Source organism: Pleurodeles waltl, chromosome 8, assembly GCF_031143425.1.
Source record: "Pleurodeles waltl isolate 20211129_DDA chromosome 8, aPleWal1.hap1.20221129, whole genome shotgun sequence".
Lineage (NCBI taxonomy): Eukaryota > Metazoa > Chordata > Amphibia > Caudata > Salamandridae > Pleurodeles > Pleurodeles waltl.
The window spans coordinates 308,148,233-308,166,988 of record NC_090447.1 but is presented as its reverse complement, the minus strand read 5'-3'; positions in this window follow the sequence as shown (position 1 = coordinate 308,166,988).

The following is an 18,756-nucleotide window of genomic DNA, read 5'->3' as shown; positions in this document are numbered from 1 at the left end:
CTCTTCAGGTGTCCGGAAATGTGGTGGTGGCGGGGTATGTCCAGGATGAGTCGTGCGGCAGCGTTCTGAATCCGTTGTAGTTTCCTCTGCAGCTTGGTGGTGATGCCGGCGTATAGGGTGTTCCCGTAGTCCAGGCGGCTGGTGACGAGGGCGTGGGTGACGGTCTTCCTGGTGTCGGTGGGGATCCAGCGGAAGATCTTGCGGAGCATGCGGAGGGTGTTGAAGCATGCCGAGGTCACCGAGTTGACCTGTCTGGTCATGGAGAGGGATGAGTCCAGGATGAAGCCGAGGTTGCGTGCGTGGTCGGTGGGTTGGGGAGTGCTGCCTAGGGCGGGGAGCCACCAGGAGTCGTCCCAAGCGGCGGGAGTAGGGCCGAGGATGAGGACCTCCGTCTTATCTGTGTTCAGTTTAAGCCGGCTGTCTGTCATCCAGTTCGCTACTTCCTTCATTCCTTCATGTAGTCTGGTCCTAGCTGAGGTGGGGTTGTTTGTGAGGGATAAGATGAGCTGGGTGTCGTCGGCGTAGGATATGAGGTCGAGTCCGTGTTTGCGTGCGATGTTCGCCAGGGGGGTCATGTAGACGGTGAAGAGAGTGGGGCTGAGGGAGGATCCTTGGGGTACGCCGCAGATGATCTCCGTGGCTGTGGATCTGAAGGGGGGCAGGCGGACTCTCTGAGTCCTTCCGGAGAGGAAGGAGACAATCCATTCCAGGGCCTTGCCTCTGATGCCGGCGTTGCTGAGGCGGTGTATCAGGGTGCGGTGGCAGACCGTGTCGAAGGCTGCAGAGAGGTCCAGGAGTATGAGGGCCACGGTTTCTCCCTTGTCGGTCAGGGCTCGGATGTCGTCCGTGGCTGCGATGAGGGCGGTTTCGGTGCTGTGGTTGGCCCTGAAACCGAACTGTGTGGGGTCGAGGGAGTCGTTGGTTTCCAGGGCGGTGGTGAGTTGAGCGTTGACGATTTTCTCAATCACTTTGGCGGGGAATGGAAGGAGAGAGATGGGCTGGAAGTTTTTGAGTTCGGTGGGGTCTGCTGTAGGTTTCTTTAGGAGGGCGTTGAGCTCTGCGTGTTTCCAGCTCTCCGGGAAGGTGGCGGCGGTGAGGGAGGCGTTGATGACGTCTCGGAGGTGCGGTGCGATGATGTTGTCGGCCTTGTTGTAGATGTGGTGCTTGCAGGGGTCTGATGGGGATCCGGAGTGGATCGAGTTCATGACGCGGGTGGTCTCCTTGGTGGTGGTAGGGCTCCAGGTGAGGATGGTGGTGATGTCGGTGGCGGGTTCCGGGTGGGGGTTTGCGTTGGGGGTCGGGAAGCTGTTGTATATGTCGATGATCTTGTGGTGGAAGAAGGTTGCGAGGGAGTCGCAGAGGTCCTGTGAGGGGGGAATAGGGTTGTTTTCTGCGTCCGGGTTGGAGAGCTCTTTGACGATGCCAAATAGTTCCTTGCTGTTGTGGGCGTTGTTGTCAAGTCTGTTCCGGTAGGCTGTTTTTCGTGCGGCGCGGAGGTGTTGGTGGTGTTGGCGGGTGGCGTCCTTGAGAGCTGACATGTTCTCTTCGGTCTGGTTGAGGCGCCACGCCTTCTCGCGGGCGCGGCATTCTTTCTTGGAGTTCTTGAGGTCGGGGGTGAACCAGGAGTTTTTCTTGTGGTTGTTGGTGTTGGCTTGAGTCTTCAGGGGGGCCAGGAGGTTGGCGCAGTCGGAGATCCAGCTTGTGAGGTTGTTGGCAGCTTCGTTTGGGTCGGTGGTGCTGGTGGGTTGGTTCTGGGGAGGGTTGATGCGAGCTGTTCAGTGGTGATAGGATTCCAGTGTCTTCTTGGTGGTTGCTGGGTGTGGTGAAGCACGGTGGTCTTCTTGAAGCTGAAGTGGACACAGCTGTGGTCCGACCAGGTGAGTTCGGTGGTATGGCTGACGGTGATGTGTTTGCTGGAGGAGAAGATGGGGTCGAGCGTGTGTCCGGCGTGGTGGGTGGGTGTGTTGACTAGTTGTTTCAGTCCCAGGTTGGCGAGGTTGTCCAGTAGGGCGGTGGTGTTTTTGTCGGTGAGGTTCTCCAGGTGAAAGTTGAGGTCTCCTAGGAGGATGTAGTCGGTGGACAGGAGTGCGTGAGGGTTGACAAAGTCTGCGATGTCTTCGCTGAACTTGGCGCGGGGTCCTGGTGGTCTGTACATGAGGGTGCCTCTGAGGGTGGTCTTGGGGTCGCTGTGGATCGTGAAGTGGAGATGTTCGGCGTCGGGGAGTGAGTCGTCGGTGTGGGTCGAGATGCGGATGGAGTTTTTGTGTGCGATGCGATGCCTCCTCCGATGCGGTTGGTGCGGTCTTTCCGGATGATTTTGAAGCCGTCGGGGATGGCTATGGCGATGTCGGGTGCCGAGGAGGGGTTCATCCAGGTCTCGGTGAGGAAGGCGATGTCCGGGTTTGTTGAGTTGATGAGGTTCCACAGTTCGATGGCGTGCCTGTGGATGGATCGGGTGTTGACCAGGATGCAGTGGAGATTGCTTCTGGGGGGGTTGTTCTTGGCGGGAGCGGAGTGGGCCCGAAGGCAGGTGAAGCGGCAGTTGTTGCAGGTGAAGGATCCGTGGGTCCGTTTCGGGGTGGCGCGATAGCAGCCCGGTGTGCGGCCAGGGTTGAGTTTGGTGAGCGTGGTGGAGTCGTAGGTCAGGCGGGAGGCGCGGGGACCAGGGGGTCGGGCGCTGGGCGTGGTCCAGGCGCGGACGGGCGCAGACGGGCTTGCCTTAGGCGCGCCTTCGGCGCGCCCGCTGCGCGCGGCCGCCATTTAAGGGGTAGCCGGGGAGGCGGGGTTAGCTGGGAGGCGGGAGGTGAGCGGGTAGGTGAAAAAGCGGGAAAGCAACGGCGGGAAGCCTCGAGAGTGGCGAGGAGGCCTATAAACGAAAAAGTACCGAAAAAGGTACGAAAAACGTGAAAAAAAACGCGGAAAACGAGGAGAAAAGGCGGCGGAAGGACGGGGGGGGCGGCGGGGACACTCGGCGAAGGCAGGCACTCGGGGTACACGGAGAGAAGGGGGGCGCGATCACAACAAGCAGGCAGCGAGGGGCACACACAGGCAAAACCAAGCAGGCAGACAGCAAAGGGCACACACTCGGGGTACACGGAGAGAGGGGAGCGCGATCACAACAAGCAGATAGCAAAGGGCACACACAGGCAAAACCAAGCGGGCAGACAGTAATAGGGAGAAGGCACACAGGTCTGGTGGCGCTGTGTGGACGGGGGAGCGACCTACCCTGGGGTCAAGGGTCGCTACTACGGCCTCGCAGCGGCCGCCATTTAAGGGGTAGCCGGGGAGGCGGGGTTAGCTGGGAGGCGGGAGGTGAGCGGGTAGGTGAAAAAGCGGGAAAGCAACGGCGGGAAGCCTCGAGAGTGGCGAGGAGGCCTATAAACGAAAAAGGACCGAAAAAGGTACGAAAAACGTGAAAAAAAACGCGGAAAACGAGGAGAAAAGGCGGCGGAAGGACAGGGGGGCGGCGGGGACACTCGGCGAAGGCAGGCACTCGGGGTACACGGAGAGAAGGGGGGCGCGATCACAACAAGCAGGCAGCGAGGGGCACACACAGGCAAAACCAAGCAGGCAGACAGCAAAGGGCACACACTCGGGGTACACGGAGAGAGGGGAGCGCGATCACAACAAGCAGATAGCAAAGGGCACACACAGGCAAAACCAAGCGGGCAGACAGTAATAGGGAGAAGGCACACAGGTCTGGTGGCGCTGTGAGGACGGGGGAGCGACCTACCCTGGGGTCAAGGGTCGCTACTACGGCCTCGCAGCGGCCGCCATTTAAGGGGTAGCCGGGGAGGCGGGGTTAGCTGGGAGGCGGGAGGTGAGCGGGTAGGTGAAAAAGCGGGAAAGCAACGGCGGGAAGCCGCGAGAGTGGCGAGGAGGCCTATAATCGAAAAAGTACCGAAAAAGGTACGAAAAACGTGAAAAAAAACGCGGAAAACGAGGAGAAAAGGCGGCGGAAGGACGGGGGGCGGCGGGGACACTCGGCGAAGGCAGGCACTCGGGGTACACGGAGAGAAGGGGGGCGCGATCACAACAAGCAGGCAGCGAGGGGCACACACAGGCAAAACCAAGCAGGCAGACAGCAAAGGGCACACACTCGGGGTACACGGAGAGAGGGGAGCGCGATCACAACAAGCAGATAGCAAAGGGCACACACAGGCAAAACCAAGCGGGCAGACAGTAATAGGGAGAAGGCACACAGGTCTGGTGGCGCTGTGAGGACGGGGGAGCGACCTACCCTGGGGACAAGGGTCGCTACTACGGCCTCGCAGCGGCCGCCATTTAAGGGGTAGCCGGGGAGGCGGGGTTAGCTGGGAGGCGGGAGGTGAGCGGGTAGGTGAAAAAGCGGGAAAGCAACGGCGGGAAGCCTCGAGAGTGGCGAGGAGGCCTATAAACGAAAAAGTACCGAAAAAGGTACGAAAAACGTGAAAAAAAACGCGGAAAACGAGGAGAAAAGGCGGCGGAAGGACGGGGGGGCGGCGGGGACACTCGGCGAAGGCAGGCACTCGGGGTACACGGAGAGAAGGGGGGCGCGATCACAACAAGCAGGCAGCGAGGGGCACACACAGGCAAAACCAAGCAGGCAGACAGCAAAGGGCACACACTCGGGGTACACGGAGAGAGGGGAGCGCGATCACAACAAGCAGATAGCAAAGGGCACACACAGGCAAAACCAAGCGGGCAGACAGTAATAGGGAGAAGGCACACAGGTCTGGTGGCGCTGTGAGGACGGGGGAGCGACCTACCCTGGGGTCAAGGGTCGCTACTACGGCCTCGCAGCGGCCGCCATTTAAGGGGTAGCCGGGGAGGCGGGGTTAGCTGGGAGGCGGGAGGTGAGCGGGTAGGTGAAAAAGCGGGAAAGCAACGGCGGGAAGCCTCGAGAGTGGCGAGGAGGCCTATAAACGAAAAAGGTACGAAAAACGTGAAAAAAAACGCGGAAAACGAGGAGAAAAGGCGGCGGAAGGACGGGGGGGCGGCGGGGACACTCGGCGAAGGCAGGCACTCGGGGTACACGGAGAGAAGGGGGGCGCGATCACAACAAGCAGGCAGCGAGGGGCACACACAGGCAAAACCAAGCAGGCAGACAGCAAAGGGCACACACTCGGGGTACACGGAGAGAGGGGAGCGCGATCACAACAAGCAGATAGCAAAGGGCACACACAGGCAAAACCAAGCGGGCAGACAGTAATAGGGAGAAGGCACACAGGTCTGGTGGCGCTGTGAGGACGGGGGAGCGACCTACCCTGGGGTCAAGGGTCGCTACTACGGCCTCGCAGCGGCCGCCATTTAAGGGGTAGCCGGGGAGGCGGGGTTAGCTGGGAGGCGGGAGGTGAGCGGGTAGGTGAAAAAGCGGGAAAGCAACGGCGGGAAGCCTCGAGAGTGGCGAGGAGGCCTATAAACGAAAAAGTACCGAAAAAGGTACGAAAAACGTGAAAAAAAACGCGGAAAACGAGGAGAAAAGGCGGCGGAAGGACGGGGGGGCGGCGGGGACACTCGGCGAAGGCAGGCACTCGGGGTACACGGAGAGAAGGGGGGCGCGATCACAACAAGCAGGCAGCGAGGGGCACACACAGGCAAAACCAAGCAGGCAGACAGCAAAGGGCACACACTCGGGGTACACGGAGAGAGGGGAGCGCGATCACAACAAGCAGATAGCAAAGGGCACACACAGGCAAAACCAAGCGGGCAGACAGTAATAGGGAGAAGGCACACAGGTCTGGTGGCGCTGTGAGGACGGGGGAGCGGTCTACTTAAGGAGCTTTTTTCAAAAGTTGCTCCGAACTTCTAAAAACTTCTGGATCTTCTTCCAGAGGATCTTTAAAGGTTCTTTAGGAGTCCATAACTCACTCCAAGGTTCCAGAAGCTCTGAGTTTGTCTTTGGGAGTTAGGACTCCAACTCTCAGAATGGACCTCGTTCAAATCCAAAAATGACCACTGGTCACAGCTAGTCAGTTTCTTCAGGGCTTGATACAGGGGACTCTAGTCACCTATTTCTTTCCTGTAGCATACAGGGAGTCCCTTTGTGAAGCAGTAGAAAACAGGCAAAGTCCTTTTCTTGGTGAAGCCCAAGTGTTCAGCTGGTGCAGTCCTTCTGAGCGCAGGGTCCAGGTGTAGGCCAGGGGCCCAGCAGTGCAGTCCTTCTTCTTCTTGTCTTGTTCCTTTAGTGATCTGAGGTGGGGTACAGCTCTGCCATATTTATCCTTTGGTTGCAAGCGGGGGGACTCTGTGCAATCACATGCAGGCCACAATCCTCTTGCAGGACCACTTCCTGGAAATTGTGGCAAAAATCAATCCCTGGGAGCAACATTCTCCAAAATTCCAAGAAAGCAAAAATTCAATCTCAGAGATTAGGTCTGGTTGAGCCACCCACTCGTGTGGCTAAATTTCCCTTGGCACACCCCTTTCCAGCCCTCTCTTAATCTGATCAAGGGGCACCTGGCTGTCTGGTTTTGCAGGAAGTGGGGAAGGTACAGTTGCTTTTCCAAATGTCCTTCTCTCCTTTGAAGACCAGTTTGGATGCTCTCCCCCATCCCGTTCCACCACCTGCTGTGGCAGATTTCTTCCCACCAGATGATTCCTTTGTTTCAGCCCAGGCCACTTCACACCTCATGAAGGTTACCTGGCTCAAGCTGCCAGAGGCTGACCAATCAAAGAAGGGCACTACAGGGCTGAAGTTCGTAACTTTTAAGAAGAGTTCTAAAACTCTTTCTAGGTACAAGTTATATTAAATTCAACAGTGGCAAGTTGTTGGATGTATTATAACTTTTAATTTGATACTAAACATGCCAGAATGATCTCAATTCTATGGAAAATAAGACTTTATTATTTTAAAATAAAGTCTCTCCATGTTAGTCTATGGAGCCCATTCACTAAAACATCCTTTATAAAGTCCCTGCCTATAGTTACACTGTGCCAAGCCTTGTGGGCAACTAGGGCACACTTTAGGTGTGACTTATATGAAAAAATAAGTTATTTTAGGACTTTCAAAGTACTTTTATTTCAAAGTCGAATTTGGGGTTAGCTTTAACTTAAAATCAGCCAGCAAGGCAGGCCTGCTTTTAAAATGACACTGGGCACCACAGCAGTGCACCTTAGGGAGCACTACCTATGTTGAGGTCCATGAACTGACATGCTCTATCATACACTAGGGACTTATAGGTAGGTTGATACAGCCAATTATAATCAACCTAATTTGAATAATCCATTTTACACAAAGCACTTGCCCTGGGACTGGTTAGCAGTACCCCGGGAACAATCAGAGTCAGTACCCACTATTCTCTGTCCAAAAGGTTTTGGGGCGACCAGGGCAAAAAAGGAGGACTTTTCTGCACTTGTACACCTCCATACACAGTCTAATTAGCTGGGACATAACACTCCACTAGCTAAAATACATGCCTTCTCCATATATTTCATATCCTCTTTAACATAACATCAGTTATACCATCTGAAATAATAGCATTTACCACAACACTTATGACATTGCTAATCACATCATTTGTGAGAACCCTTTGCATGGTAGAGTGCTAGACCTGTAGTGTTATACCTGGCATACCTGGTGCTGTTTCCTCCAACTTGTGCCTTCAGACCTCATGTTTAACAGACCTCGTATATGCTGGCTTTAGGACTCTGGGCACTTTGCCACTGCTATCCAGTGCTAAAGTGCATGTGCTTTCTGCTCAAATCGTGGTTACATTGGCTTATCCAAAACTGGAATATTTAATTTATTTGTAAGTCCCTGGTAAAGTGCAAAACCTGTGGCTGGGGCCTGTAATTTAAATGCTATTAGTGGGCCAGCAGCACTGATTGTGCCACTCAATTCAGTGGCCTTCAAACATGTTTAAGGCCTGCCATTGCAGAGCCTGTGTATGCAGTTTGAGCCTGTCATGTCAACCTGGCAAGTTAAGCCTTTTGCCAGAACCAACCCTTCCTTTTTAATACATATGTCACCCCTCAGGTATGACCTAAACAGCCAGAGGACAGGGTGCAGTGCATTTAAAAAGTAGGATACGTACTTTTAAGTTTCACATGTCCTAGTAGTGGAAAACTCTTAAGTTCATCTTTACTACTGCAAGGCCTTTCTCCCCCATAAGATAACATTGGGATTACATCATTACATGTTATAAGTGTAATTTCCAATTGGAAAGAGATGGGACGCTAAAGCTTGGTGTCTCTGGAATCAAAATTTAAAATCACACCTTATGATGAAGTTGGATTTTAATTTGTAATTCTGAAAAGGCCACTTTTAGAAAGTTGGCATTTTCTTATTTTAACCATCTGGTGCATTCTGTCTGTCTCTGAATACACGTCTGGGCAGGTGCCAGCTGGTGCCTGTGGATACCCTGCCAGGAAGAAGGACTGCTGTGCTGTTGAGAGGACTGCCTCTCTGCTGGACTGCTGCCCTGCAGTGCTGGCCTGCGTCCTTCTTGCCTGGGTGAGAAGTGATTGGACCTTTATCTCTTGAACCCATAACCAGAGAGTGACTCCAAGGGTTAGCTGGCTAACCTCCTGATCTGAAGCCTAAGGAATACAACAGGCTTCCAGGTGCAGGTTCCTTGCACCTGGACCCTGCTATCAGTGAGTCTACACTGCCAAGTGGTGCCAGCCCAATTCTGAAACCTGCGTAGTGGACTTAAGGTGCTGTGCCAGCCTCTGTGATCCAGCAGAACCAACTCATCTCCTCTGCAGCATGGAGCAAACCCAAGCAGGACTAACACATTGCTTCTGCTGCATGGATTGGACCTGTCAAAAACACACACATTGGTTTGCAGCCAATCGGAACCGCCTCTGTGCAATGTTTTCTCGGCATAGACCCCTGTATGCCTTGCCAATGGTGGCCTCGACTCATCCTTAATGCTGGGCTTTCTGTTCCAAGCTGTCATTGATGGGACCCTTTATGATGACACAGGACTTCACACACCTCTGAACCAACGCATTGCTATAGCTCTGTGATCCATCTTCGATGCGGAACCTCGCAGCACTTCATAAACCAAGATTTAAGGTACTTTGCTCAGCAGGTGTAACTGGGTCCCTATAGCTGGCCCACGCTCCACAGTAGTTGGCCTGAACTTGTGTGTGTGTCTCAGTCTGGCGCAAACAGATGTCCAGAGTTGGCACTTTGTGCTTTTTGGTGCTATTTTCACTAAAATCTTTAAAACTGATCATCTCTGGTTCTACTAATTGTAATTTTATCATTCCAGTCTTTTTTATTTATTAAAGAAAGCTCTATTGTTCAACTTGGTGTGAAATCCTTTTTGTGTGGTGTTTTCACTTTATTACAACTTGAAGTGTTGCACAAAAACTTTACATATTGCCTCTAAGTTAAGCTTTACTCTCATGTGCCAAGCTACTGGAGGGCTGATCACAAGGTTAATTTAGGGTTACTGTGTGCCTCACCATTGTAGCCTCTTTCTAGTATGGTTACCCCCACTTTTGGCCTGTTTGTGAATGTGTGTCAGTGTGTTTTTACTGTTTCACTGGGATCCTGTTAGCCAGGACCCCAGTGCTCATAGATAAAAACCTATATGTCAGTGTGTTTTGCCTGTCACACTGGGATCCTGCTAGCCAGGACCCAAGTGCTCATAGTTTGTGGCCTAATGTGTATGCCTGTGTAGTGCCTAACTGTGTCACTGAGGCTCTGCTAATCAGAGCCTCAGTGCGTATGCTCCCTCTGCTTTTAAATTTGTCACTGTAGGCCAGTGACTTCATTTACCAATTTCAAGTGGCACACTGGACCCCCTAATAAGTCCCTAGTATATGGTACCTAAAGCATTGGGGTTACAGGAGATCCATGTGGGCTGCAGCATCCCGAATATGGCCATGTAACATGTCTAAGATCATGGAATTGTCCCCCCATTTCAAATCTGGTATTGGGGAGCCAATTCCATACATCCTGGGAGCTCCACCGTGGACCCCCAGTACTGCCAAACCAGCTCTCTGAGGCTTGCACTGCAGCTACAGCTGCTGCCACCTCACAAACAGGGTTCTGCCCACCTGGGGTCTGGGCAGCCCAGTCCCAGGAAGGCAGAACAAAGCATTTCTTCAGAGAGCAGGGTGTTACACCCTCTCCCTTTGGAAATAGGTGTTACAGGCTGGGGAGGGGTAGCCTCCCCCAGCCTCTGGAAATGCTTTGAAGGGCACAGATGGTGCCCTCCTTCAATAAACTAGTCTACACCGGTTCAGGGACCCCTTGTCCCCTGCTCTGGTGGGACACTGGACAAAGGAAAGGGGAGCGACCACTCCCCTGTCCATCCACACCCAAGGGGTGGTGCCCAGAGCTCCTCCAGTGTGTCCCAGACTTCAGCCATCTTGCTTTGCAAGGTGTGGGGGCACTCTGAAGGGCTCTGAGTGGCCAGTGCCAGCAGGTGACATCAGAGTCCCCTTCTGATAGGTCCTTATCAGGTACCTGATAAGGTAGCCAATCCCCCTCTCAGGGCTATTTAGGGTCTTTCCTGTGGGTTCTCTTGAGATTCTGCTTGCAAGTTTCCTTCAGGAATCCTCTGCAACAACTTCAGCATCCTCTGACCTTGGATCAACTGCATCCTGCTCCAAGAAACACTGTAACTGCAACAAAGAGTCTACAAGAGACACATTTCTTTAGCAACCTCAGCTTCAAGTCAGCAACTGCAACAGTTTCCATGGTGTGCATGCTATGGGGACTCCCTGTCTTTATCCTGCACCACAGGGACTGAAAAAATCTCCCGTGGAGTGACGGAGTCACTCCCCTGTTCCAAGCAGGCACCTTCCAAGGTGATGACCTGTACAATGGGACTCCTCTCACGGCAATGAGCCTGCCCCTAAGGACACAGAGGGTGGACATCATCAACATAGACTGTCCTGAGGTCCTGCTGATGCAATTTGGAGGATGTAAGAGCTTGCCTTCCCTGAGAACGATGGTACCCCTGTGTTTTGTGTCTTCTTCGCCTCCTGAGGCCTCTGTGCATTCTTTGTAAAATTCCTTCATGCACAGCCTGACCCAGGTCCCCAGCACTCCACCCTGTGACGCTCAACTTGCTGAGTTGTTCTCTAGCGGCACAGGACCTTCTTTTGTAATGCTGCACCAAACTGCATTTTGCACCTCCATTGAACCCGGATCCTGTGGCTTCTGAGGGTGCTGGCTGGCATCCTGAGGGCTCTCTAAAGTGCTGAGAGCCCTCTCTTCCTCTTCACAAAGAGTTGAGGCCCAAGGTGAAAAACACACTTTTGCTGTAGCCAAGGCTTGTTGGTGCCTTCCAACACAAAATCTCATCTGCAACAATCTTCACGCCGTGGGGCATCTTTTGCATCATGCAGGAACCCTCTGGTGTCTTCCTGGGTGCATTTCTGCAGTCTTCAACTAACCGGGGACTCTTCTTTTGCACCCTTTTCTTTGTTGGCAGGGGCTCCTGTCCTTCCTGGAACTTCTTTCGACTTCTGGATTTGGTCCCCTTCCTTTGCAGGTCTTCAGGTACAATAATCCAGCAGTTGTTCTTTGCAGACTTGGTTGGCTGCTGTAAAATCCCCAAAACTAGTTGTAGTTTGTCCTAAGAAAACTTGCAGTTCTTTACACCTGCTTTTCTGGGCTCGGGGGGGGGGTAATTTACTCACCTTTACTGTATTCTTACTCTCCCGGTGATTCTGCACACACTATACTTGTCTAGTGGGGAATTTGTGATTCACATTACACTTTTTTAGTATATGGTTTGTGTTGCCCCTAGACCTATTTTCTCCCATTGCATTCTATAGGATTTCTTACTGTTTGCATTATTCTATGACTATTTACTTGTCTAATTTTGGTGCCTAGCGTATATATTGTGTATAATACTTACCTCCAGAAGGAGTATTGTTTCTAAGATATTTTTGTTACTGTGTCACCCAAATAAATACCTTTATTTTTGGTACCTGAGTATTGTTTTTACTTGTGCATAAGTACTATGTAACTACAAGTGGTATTGCATGAGCTTGGCATGTCTCCTAACTCAGCCTAAGCTGCTCTGCTATAGCTACCCCTATCAGCCTAAGCTGCTAGAACACTGCTACATTCACTAACAAGGGATAACTGGACCTGGTGCAAGGTGTAAGTACCCAAGGTACCCACCACAAACCAGGCCAGCCTCCTACAACCATGACAAGGATTGTGGTTCCTGCTTGACCAGGGCTCAGACCCCAGTAAACCAACAACCCAAAATATTACAATAGCTGCCACCCTATTTTTTTAATTAAGGCCATATGCACCTATCTCCGTTTTGCTTGTATGCACTATGTGTACACCTAAACATTATCTCAAATGTACACAGCTAGACATCTCTTGCATGGGCTCACCTAGTTCAGTTGTACTTGTATTGGTAAAACAGTATAACACCTGTGTACATATGCTGCCCCCATTACCTCTGTGAGCCCATAGGTGTCATTCTCACTTGCTTATTCAAAGCCACATTTTGACTTTGTGCATCTACCCGCTTAAATCTGCACATTTAGCCCTTTTTAACTGTGTGCAACTAGACTCATTTTACCTGCATCCACGTACCACCAGTCACCTGTATCTACCAAGTTATACCCATCTTGTCAACATGTAAGCCTCATTTACGGCGGAGCTAATTATAAACATCAATATTCGTTAATTACAGTTCATAGCTCAATGTGTCAAGACCAGGTCACAAATTAAAAGAATGCACTATGTTTAACATGACAAAGTTTTAAAGTGGCATCATTGGTTCTTGTTGAGCTTCATATTCACTTGCACATTGCATTATTTTAATGTTTTCCCATTCATCTGTATGAGCATGGAGAGATACACAAGCGTTCTTCAGTATTTAAAGATGTTTATAAGTTCAACTAGCTTTCAGTGCTGTGCTTTAACAACAGGAGAATGTATTTATTTTATTTTGCAGTGTTCCTAAAGGAGAGAAAAAACTCGACTGTATCATTTGAAGACCATTTCCCCTGGCGCTATATAATTTGTATGTGCTTTTGCAGGACATAATTAAGTTTTATTCGTCAGTAGTAGAGCAAGAATCACTTTCCATGTGATGGATATTCTGTTATTTTTTAATGACAAGGTGTATCGTATGCTTTTAAAAAAATAAAACATTTATCAGTTCTTTTTATTGGCATTTCAAATAGTACAATTTGATTCGTTCATATTGCCATAATAGATAGCCCAAGGCACGACATCACATTGGTATACAGCTCGTGGGTAACCATCACCTGTTTTGTATATTCAGAGTTATAAAGTGTCTAGCACCTTAGTCAATCCCTGGCAGACAGAATCATAGTGACAAAATTTCAATATCTCTCAAAGTCTCAGTTATATGTTTGTGAGACAGGGAGCTGGTAATCGCTCCGATCAACATCTCAGAGATGCATACCTGTCTTCCCTGTGTACAGAATCCAAAAACAAAGTGGAACGAAACAAAACATCCCACGTAATTAACCCAGTAACTTGCCCAGCGCTTCAAAAGTCATATATGTGGTATACGGTTGTTCCCGGAGTTTGGGTGGGGGGAAAGAGGGCACGCGCGAGACAGGGGACACAGAGGGGAGGTCCCAGAGGGGGAGTCTCTCCCAGGACGCAGCCCGACAGCGGTCCGGTCTGCATCAAGGCTCAATCGCCCCTGTGCCGTTCGAAGTCAGGGCTCTACCCATGGTGTCACCCTCCTCGACGTCCAGTGCCTCCCATGCATCCACTAATTCCATCCACAAAGGGGCAATCGGCCGGCACCTCAGTCCCCTCATCCCCTCTCTCTGGAGCACCCTCTCCTCTGCCCTTGCCCAATGAGTAACATCCGTCACCCATGTGGCAAGATGGGGTCCACACTTGCTTTTCCAGGCCATCGCCACTCTCCTGCGCGCAAGTACTAATGCCAAATCTGCAAACCTATTCCCCACTTTTTTAGCTAATGTTTTGTCAAAAAGACCCAGCAGGCACACCGCTGGCCCATCGTCTAGTTGTCTTTGTAAAACTGTGTTGAGGCGCGCAGTCATCCCACCCCAATAGGGTCTTAGCAAGGGGCAGCCTCATGTCATATGGTGAAGGTCCGCGTCAACTAGCCGACATTGGTGGTATGCCCCTGCCAACCCTCTGTAGATCCGGTTAATTCTGTTGGGGGTGAGATAGGTCCTATGGAAATAGTTGTATTGTATAAACTTCAGACGTGTATTACGCAAAATCTTACATGCCAAGGCTAAAGTCCTGTGTCATTCTGCATCCGTCATGGTCTTACCTATATCGGCATCCCATTTGAGTCGCAGTCCATCTAGTGGCCTCTCAATCATCCCATTTAGAGCCTTATATATCCAGGTTACTAAGTGCAAGCCTCCCGCACAACAAATATAGGGGGTCATTACAACCCTGGCGGACGGTGTTAAAGTGGCGGTAAGACCGCCAACAGGCCAGCGGTAAACATTTTGCAATTACGACCGTGGTGGAAACCGCCAACAAATACAGCCACTTTAACACTCAGACCACCACGGCGGTACAGACAAACAGCGCGGCGGTCACCGCCAACAGACAGGCGGGAGACAATGTACCGCCCACACTATTATGACAGGCCAATCCGCCACTTTTTCCGGGGTGGATTCACTGCGGATAAAAACACGGCGGAAACAGAAATTTCAAATGAAAAACACTCACCTCTACACATTCCAAGAGGGAGGAGGACAGCATGGAGCCGGAATTTCATATTCTCCCAGCGCTAGCCTTCCTGCTCTTCTACGAGGACCACCAACGCCGGCGGCGAAGCCCACGGTGAGTACTGCACTTACGACATAGGGGAAGGGGGAGGCAAAAAACAGGGACACACACACTCAGTACCCCAACCCCCACCCCGACCCTCACCCACTACAACACACACACCAATGCATATCTATACATTACAGTAACACCCCCCCAACCCCCCCGGAAGAATGCAAAGACAAAAGGAAATGAGTGTAACTATTGTAATATATCAAAAATCAGTAAGCAAAAATATACATATATATATATATATATACACTATAAACAAAATATATACCACGATTAGTAGTCCAGGTTTTGCATCATTCATAGTCCGTGGACCACTGGGACCAAAATGCATTGGCGAGGCCCACACAAGATACCCGAACATGACGGAGAGAACACTGCAGGTGCATCAGATAGAAATACAACAGGCACCTCAGGGGGAAGGGAAGGGGGGCACCTCAGCCGGATGAGTGCACAACGCCAGATCCACGAGGGAGCACCATGCCCACTGATCAATCCTGGGGAGTGCAAAGCCACAGTCTCTCAAGTCTCTACAGTGGGTGGTTTTCCCACTGTACCATCCTGGGGAGTGCAAAGCCACAGTCCCTCAAGTCTCTACAGTGGGTGGTTTGCCCACTGTAACATCCTGGGGAGTGCAAATCCACAGTCTCTCAAGTGGATAACAGTCTCCACTGGTTCTGGAGGGGGACTGGTGCCCAGAGTGCTTAATCCTGCCAAGGACAGACGGAGTGGATGCATGTCTCCACTGGTTCTGGAGGGGAACTGGTGCCCAGAGTGCTTCATCCTGTGCAGGACAGATGGAGTGGATGCATGTCTCCACTGGTTCTGGAGGGGGACTGGTGCCCAGAGTGCTACATCCTGCCAAGGACAGATGGAGTGGATGCATGTCTCCACTGGTTCTGGAGGGGGACTGATGCCCAGAGTGCAGCACTCACCCCGTGACGGTCCCAGTTGCGTCACTGCCCCTGCAGCTAATGGGCTAGCGGTGCTTGCCATGGCGGTCTTTGCCCTGTTCAGCGGTGCTTGAGTTGGCAGTCTCTGACCTGTTCAGCGGTTCTTGCCCTGTTCAGCGGTGCTTGCCATGGCGGTCTTTGCCCTGTTCAGCGGTGCTTGAGTTGGCAGTCTCTGACCTGTTCAGCGGTGCTTGCCCTGTTCAGGGGTGCTTGCCCTGTTCAGCGGTGCTTGACATGGCGGTCTTTGCCCTGTTCAGCGGTGCTTGCCCTGTTCAGCGGTGCTTGCCATGGCGGTCTTTGCCCTGTTCAGCGGTCCTTTCACTGGCGGTCCGTCATTGCCCAGCTGGGCTGTGGCTGGCGGCCCTTCATGGGTCAGCTGGGCTGTGGCTTGCGGGGCCCTCCTGGGCAGCTGGGCTGTGGCTTGCGGGGCCCTCCTGGGCAGCTGGGCTGTGGCTTGTGGGGCCCTCCTGGGCAGCTGGGCTGTGGCTTGCGGGGCCCTCCTGGGCAGCTGGGCTGTGGCTTGCGGGGCCCTCCTGGGCAGCTGAGCTGTGGCTTGCAGGGCCCTCCTGGGCAGCTGGGCTGTGGCTTGCGGGGCCCTCCTGGGCAGCTGGGCTGTGGCTTGCGGGCCCTCCTGGGCAGCAACAATGGGGCTGGCGGTGGCCTCCTGGGCAGCGACGATGGGGCTGGCGGTGGCCTCCTGGCCAGCGGGGATGATGGCGGTCTTCTCCGCCGTGCTGCTCCTCACTGACTTAGCAGGTTTCTTCTGCCCCTTCCCCACCTTGGGAGGAGTCACAGCTGAGTCCACACTTCCCCCGGGACCCCTGTGAGCGGCTTGGCTGGCTGGAGTCTTCCCCCTCTCCTGCCGGGCACTGTCCAACTTCTGGTGCTTCACAGGGGGGGGGGGACTGGCTGTGCTGTGGCTCCGTGACAGACTGGCTGGCCTGGTGGCCGGTGCACTCCACATACCTGTAACAAGAGGCACCACTGGTCCCGGAGATTTTTTGGCTGAGGTTCTAGTATGGGACCTATGAGTTGGAGGGGGGGGGCGGTGGGAAATAGGTTAAGGGGGGGCAGGAAAAGTTGTTTGGACACACTGGGACGGATAGCTGGAGGGGGTTTGGGAGTGGAGGAAGAGGTGGTGGTTGTAGGAGGTGTAACTTTTGTGGATTTGGGTGCAGGTACATGCGCTGGAGGCTGTTGTGAGGCGGATGGCTGTTGGGTGGGTGTGTGCCTGCGTTTGTGTATCTTCAGAGGGGGTGTCACAGACACACTGGGAGAGGACACAGGGGACGTGCAAATGGTAGTGGTGTTGAAGTAAGCCTCAGCAAGGCCTACTAGTGCAAGGGGTTCACCTTTCTCTGCACAAAGTCCTCAGACCATGTAGGAAGAAGTTGGCACAGGAACTGAAATAAAAGACAAAGGGGGTTATTCTAACTTTGGAGGAGTGTTAATCCGTCCCAAAAGTGACGGTAAAGTGACGGATATACCACCAGCCGTATTACGAGTTCCATAGGATATAATGGACTCGTAATACGGCTGGTGGTAAATCCGTCACTTTTCCGTCTCTTTTTGGGACGGATTAACACCTCCTCCAAAGTTAGAATAACCCCCAAAGTTTATTAACCTCATGAGGTGGTACTACAGTTCAAACAGCACCCTTAGGTAATGTCTGAAGTAGCACACTGAACTGAGAGAGCATGGTCCTTTTATACCTACGCAGGGGCTAAAAGGAGGTGGTACAATTATAGAAGCAAGACTTGTATACATGTAAGGTCATGTGGAAAATGCACAGTCGACAGGTAGGAGGAGCTAACAGTTTTCAAGGACTAACAGCTGCAGACCTTACTGAGCATGTGCGAAAGTGGGAGATGCTAAATATAACTTGTCACTGGGCAGATTTCAAGAGTAGTTAACAGAAAGGTAGAACAGAGCACATGGTGAGCACATGGCAGCATGTGGCAGAGAAAATGGCTGCCATGAATATAAAAATGGATTCCGCGAAATGTTCACAATAGTTACAAATACAAGATGTCTTCTGCTAATGCTTAATCTAATTGCTGCTAAACTACAACAGACGACCCTTTCAGCATTAGCTGAAGACATTCGTCTTTCTGGGATAATCTAAATATTCATCTTGTATATTTATGCTCATCATTTCAGCTATTTCTTTATCTAACATATGTTGTGCTTTCATTTCTGTAATATTTCTTTTGGTAGGCATACAAGCAGTAATACACATGGAGCAGAACATTGGACCACACTGAATACAGATACAGCATGTGAAAAATATTGCAATCATTACACACAGGATAGTCAGTAGTTTCCAGCCCCAGGCGGAAACAAGAGCCCAAAACCATACAGAAAAAGTCCAAGTACCAGTCTCTGTGTGGATTTCTGCAGCAATTTTATGCAATTTAGATATTGCATCATATACTGAAGGTGAGTGATCGGGAATGAAAACACAGCAACTACTACCGATGATGCGACATGCACCACCTCGGTCAGCTAATATCACATCTAGTACCATACGATTTTGGAGAGCTACAATCATCGCAATTTGGAGCTCCTCAGTAATATTCCCAAGTGCCAGAGCTGCCTGATTGGTAACAGCTTCCACAACCCTAGTCAATCGTCTCACTTTCCTACTGGTTAACGCAGCATCCACAAAGGGGAACAATCCTAAATTAAAATCAACATGTTGTTGCCGGCTAGTATCCGTTTGGTCTACCTCATTTGTACTTATTTCCCTTTTATATCTATTGTTAATGATGTCATTGAACAGTTTTAAATCTCGGTGATATGATGCAGGGGCCAAAAACACAGGGGGTAATAGAAAAGATACATAACACACACCTGACCACCCAACAGGTAGTTGGTAATATCCATAGTTACCACAAACAAAATATTTATTATGTGAAGCTGTAAAACTACTATTATTTACACCCTCAATAGTTAAAATCAAGGTACAATCGCTTATCCCTACTGGAATTCACCCACGTATACATAAATCTGCTTTAGTTTTTGTAACAGAAGTCACAAATTGTTCTTTCTTGTCAGAGTCTCTTATATTTGTGAAGACATATG